Source organism: Solanum tuberosum, unplaced genomic scaffold, assembly GCF_000226075.1.
Source record: "Solanum tuberosum cultivar DM 1-3 516 R44 unplaced genomic scaffold, SolTub_3.0 scf00325, whole genome shotgun sequence".
Taxonomy (NCBI): Eukaryota; Viridiplantae; Streptophyta; class Magnoliopsida; order Solanales; family Solanaceae; genus Solanum; species Solanum tuberosum.
In genome coordinates, this window is record NW_006239251.1 from 157,378 (window position 1) to 163,217 (window position 5,840).

At 32.2% G+C, this 5,840-nt stretch overlaps 1 long non-coding RNA gene across 1 annotated transcript; it reads left to right on the forward strand.

The window, feature by feature from the left end:
- The first annotated feature begins 216 nt into the window (after nt 1-216).
- Nucleotides 217-3,377, forward strand: LOC102604906 (uncharacterized). Its single transcript, XR_001475182.1, has 3 exons — nt 217-365; nt 2,506-2,562; nt 2,697-3,377. It is a non-coding gene; the product is annotated as an uncharacterized lncRNA (long non-coding RNA).
- The last annotated feature ends 2,463 nt before the right edge of the window (nt 3,378-5,840 follow it).

Here is a 5,840-nt window from a genome sequence, read left to right on the forward strand (position 1 = left end):
ATATATATATATATATTTCTATTATATAGAAATGTGAGGTGGAGGACGACCAGTGGCAAAACTGTAAATATATGTTCATTTAAAGGGCAAATTGTTCAAGCATACCACGTGGCTGCCTCATATAAAAAACCTGTTACTCCTGACCAATGGCACTTCAGCAAATTTGACTTTATATAAGGGAAAAAAGGTAATTACGTCATGAGATTAAAGTGGACTCTGGAAGTATCCATTCCTCTCTAGAAGTATCGGTTTCTCTTTCTTCTCCCAAGAGAACAAATAAACAGACGCTAATAACTTATAAAACTCGACGGACGACGGAAAACAACAATTTTCTCTTCGTCTTCTCTTCATCCCTGTGACTCCAGGTATGATTTCCATTCAAATTTTGCTCAAATTTATTTTTGCTCTCTTCGTCAACCTTTGTTAATCGCTCTCTTTATTCTATTTACAAAGAATATCCCAATCTTGGATCCATCCTTTGTGTGAATCATCCGAACAAGGTCTGGACTTGACAACTGCTGGATTATTTCTGCAGCAGAAGTCTTGGAACAGACTTAAATTTAGAAAGGGATGTTCACAATAAGCCAACTCATTAATACCTCATTAAGGTTTCTGAGGTACCTTATCAGCAATAGTTAAGTACTCCACAAGTGCCCAGTGTATAATTGAGTGGTCCAGTATCCCTTTCTCCAAAATAGGCTGAAGTACAGAGGTCATGTGCCGTATAACTGAACCCTTTTGAAGCTGTTCATAAAATGTGAATGGCAGCTAAATTAGGAAATAAATGCATTCATTAAGTACAAATATGAATACAACGTAAAGTATATTTATCGAAAAAGAATCAACATGAACGCATCAATTTTAACACCAAATTTTGCTATCATTACACATAGTAAGGTGATTAGCAATTAAATGAACAATATCAGATGAAGGAGCAACAGTAAGGCGATATTTAAGAGAAAATGTCAACCAGAGTAAAACAAAAAAATATCATAAGGATATCCTGTTGAAGAACGTATCAATTTTAACAACAAATTTTGCTTTCAATACACATAGTAAGGTGATTAGCAATTTAATGAACAATATCAGATGAAGGAGCAACAGTAAGGCGATATTTAAGAGAAAATGTCAAGCAGAGTAAAACAAAAAAATATCATAAGGATATCCTGTTGAAGAAGAAAAAACATGTCCCAACCTGACATCACAACCTAGAAAACTTTTAAATTGTCTAAAGTACGCATGCAGCATGCTGTCACTAACAGCTAGGAATTACCTTGCTTCCTTCGCTGAGATCAAATCTTTGAACAACTGAAGCTCTGGGGAATACAGCTCCATCAGAAGAGTTTGTTTTTGAGCTGCATTTCCCAACTGATAAGCATGTTCAACAACTGCAATAGTAAAACCAGTGTTTTATTAAGGGAATTACTGGAAAGAAACCTTTCTCCCAAAATTACAGCTGGCAACAGCTAATGAACTGATTTTTAAACAGAAAAGTAGGATCGAGCAAAATAGAACGAAATTTGTGGCAAAAAATTAATCAAAACCAAGTTCACAGCAATAGGACAAGTCATCTTACCAAGTGAACCAACCATATGCCTAAGAAGAGTAGCAACATGCCCATGAAGAGCAGAAATAAATTATGCCTGCTGCTCTTTGGATGCTCCAAAGGTCATTTAAGGTGGAGGCACCATAGTGATAAACATTTAACCTCTACACAAACATACAATACTAAGCTGAAATATCAAAGCTGAGGTCTTACAATCCCAAATCCAAAGAAAAGTGCAAATTTTTTAACTGTAATATCAAGAAATATTTCAATTCAAATGTTAAACACCTGCATATGAATATACAAGCACAATGAATGCTTCTTTCTTCTCATGCTACAAATATGGGGAAGTTCATTGTTGGTGAAAAAGTTGTATATGAAGGAAGAGTTTAGCACTAATATTTTTCTTTTTAGCTAGAAAAGAGTGTAGTGTTTTTTCTGGCAGTTTAGGCAAGGCGTTGGTTCTTAGTTTCTAATTCACATCGTCTGGTATCTTGACATAGGTTAGATAGCTGAATGAGTTGTAAGTTGTTTTCTTATTGCCTGATATAGGGCTTGAATTCAAGGGAACTTTTAAAAGAGTTGAGTTAATACTTAATAGTATGGTGAACTTACAGAAATGTCAATTACAACATGCATTGTTAATATATGCTATGGGAGAATAGAAATCAAATTCTTGGAGCATAAACCTGAAAGGATACTTAATAACCTGATTTTCAGTATGAGCTTTAGAAATATGATCAACATGCTTCATAGTAAAGAAATAGTGATACATCTCAAGGGTATAATTGTCATTCTGCTTTGATATTTAATTTATTTTTTATGTATAAAAAATAATAGTTTACTTGTCCATTAAATCCCTTCCACGTGGCTGAATATTAAACACACAAATTTACAAAATATCTTGTATCTAGAAATTTCCATCATACCTTTAAATAATTCATCTTCTCTTCTCACAGATAGTTCATCTTCCTGGTATATCAAGTGTGTTTAGTCTTCTGACCTTCCAATTTTAGGTAAGTTCTTCATCAATTTTTTGGTCCTTCTCTCATATATGTATCTTTTTTCCTTTTTTTTTTCTTCTTACTCATATAGCTACTAAAATTTAAATGAGGAAACAACTTAACTAATTTTTCTTTTAATAATGAAGAGTAAAAAATTGACATACTACTTCAACATTTCTGCCGCAACATATTATTATCCATCATTTCTAGACGACATTTCACTCTGAAAATCTATGGAGACACCCTAACACACCAATACAGCAGGGACATAACAACAATTATGCCCAAGTCTCAAACAAGTAAGGTCGGCTATATGAATCCTCATTAACCACGTTAGAAAATAACAATATTACGGTGTGTTGAAAGCTATGTTGCATTGGCTCTTCACTTTGAATGTCGCACACATGTCGGATTTTACAAAAATATACTACATTTGGAGAATTTAACATGCGCCCACCGACATTTTTGAAGAGTTCAATCAACATAGTTTGAAAGTACATTGTTGCAAAAGGCGCACTTTCTTTTTTTCTTAATGTTGCATGAATCAGGAAGTGATTTTTCGGGCAGTGAAATTCCCAATTGATATAGTGTTGTCATAGAAACCTTGCAACTTTGTTCTTTGGTTCCAGTACATGGATTTCACAATAATTCTTGTTTGCTATTCTCTAATTATCCATTATTTAGACTTAAATGGAACAAAAGAACTATGTGTTGTTTGTTACTATTCTAATTCCATATTCTCTACTGCATTACTATTTAAATCAGCCTTACATTTTTAGCATTTTTAAATTTTGTTTTTCCTATTATACATGTCTATTATATTAGATCTAATTTAATATATGGTTTGAAATTTTAACTTTACAGAATTTCCACCTGTGTTTCACTTTTCTCTCAGTGTGTGGTAAGTATTACTCAACTAATTCCTTATTTAAAATTATTACTATTATTTACCAGATAATTATTTTGTCTAAAATTATTTTGATCCCAAAGATGTTAAGTAATATAAACCATAAAAATGTGCATGCTTTTCAAAAATCAAATGCGGATAAAAATGCTAGGAGACGTGAACTATACAGATTGATGCCACCTGAGAAAAAAGAAATTCTTCTAGCTCGCCGTCGAGCAAAGAGAGCTGAAATGAGAAAACATAACTTATCTAAAAGTTCAATGAATAATAATTTGGCAACTGCATCGTCTTCTAATTCCACCATGGTTTCTGTTGCACAAAGTTCTGATCTTATGAGAGAACCCATGTTGCTCCTATCAGAAATAGATAGTACTATGCCATCAAAAACTAATTATATCAAATTAAAAGAAGTATCAAATTGTCAATTTTGTAAAGCCATAAGATTTGAATATGAACCGCCTGCATTTTGTTGTAGCAATGGTTCTGTTCAATTAACTTCACATGAGATTCCAATAGAATTAAAAAACCTTTATTTGGAAAATACAGAGCTATCAAAACATTTTAGAACTTATATTAGAACGTACAATAATATATTTGCTTTCACATCTCTTGGGGTAACTTATGACAAAGAATTAGCAAAAAATAATAATGGTATTTATACTTTTCGGGTTCAAGGTCAGATGTATCATTTCATCAATGACTTGATTCCTACCGATAAAAAAGGAAAAAATCTTCAGTTATATTTCTTTGATAGTGAAAGTGAATTACGAAATCGAATGGCATGTTCAAATAAATTAAATGAGTATGTTGTGAGAACTCTGATGGAAATATTAAAAATTAATCCATACTCTATGTTTTTAAAATCTTTAGTAGATGTTCCACAACTATCTGATTTTTATATTGCACTTAAGTGTGATTCTGGCTTAGATCAGCGTATATATAACTTACCAACAGTATCAGAAGTTGCAGGAATATGGGTAGAACAAGATATTACTAATTCTATTCCTACACCACATATTCGAATATATACAAAAAGTGATAAAAGTCAATTGGTAAATTATTATTACGGTTGTTATGATCCATTGCAATATCCATTGCTATTTCCATATGGTCAAGGTGGATGGCACTGTGGTATTAAGAAAATTAAATGTTCTTCAAGAACATCAACACAAATATATTGCAAACAAGAACAACTACCAAGTATAAAAAATATGTGTTCAATAGATGGACTGCTTAGCATGGAAGCCCAAGTTATGCTAAAAGAAAAGCACAAACGAGGCACTATTTCTTGTCGTGAATATTATTGTTACAGACTTCAAATGAGAGATGATGAAAATATAGTCTTACATGCTGGAAGATTATTCCAACAATATGTAGTAGATGAATGGATAAAAATTGAAAGCCAACGATTAGACTTTGCTTCTTTTAATCAAGATTTAATTAGAACTGATGTATTAGATGGAATTTTGGATGTTTTACGTAAGGGGGAAAGAGAACCTTCACATATAGGAAAACAACGCATACTTCCACTTAGCTTTACTGGAGGTCCAAGAGATATGCGTAGACGATATATGGATGCTATTGCATTAGTGCAACGTTTTGGAAAACCTGATATATTTTTTACTATAACATGTAATCCTTCTTGGCCTGAAATAGAAGAAAAACTTATATCAACTAATGAGGTTCAAAATAGGCCTGATCTGGTTAGTAGAGTGTTTAGAGCAAAAGTAGAAGAATTAAAAAATGATATAATCAAAAGGCATATATTTGGTAAAGTTGCAGCATTTATGTATACAATAGAATTTCAAAAACGAGGACTTCCCCATGCTCATTTTCTTATTATACTAAATGATAATTACAAATTACTAACTCCAGAAGCATATGATCGATTTGTATGTGTTGAAATACCAAATGAAAATATATATCCCTATTTATACTCACTTGTTACACAACACATGATGCATGGTCCTTGTGGTAATTTGAATCCAACAAATTCTTGTATGAAAAAAAAAGGACGTTGTAAAAGTAAGTATCCTAAAGAGTTTGTAGAACAAACAACTAAAGGAAAAAATTCATACCCAATTTATAGAAGGCGAAATACAGGAAAAAGTGTGAAAATTAGAGGACACTTTCTTGATAACTCGTGGTTGTTCCTTATAATCCATATTTACTTTGTAAATTCAACTGTCATATAAATGTAGAGATTTGTTCAGATATAAAAGTTGTTAAGTACATTTATAAATACATTTGCAAAGGACATGATAAAATAGCATTTCATATACAGACTAATGATGTAAACCTAGAGATAGATGAAATAAAAGAATATCAATCTGCTAGGTGGGTATCACCACCTGAAGCTGCATGGAGAATATTCGCTTTTCCT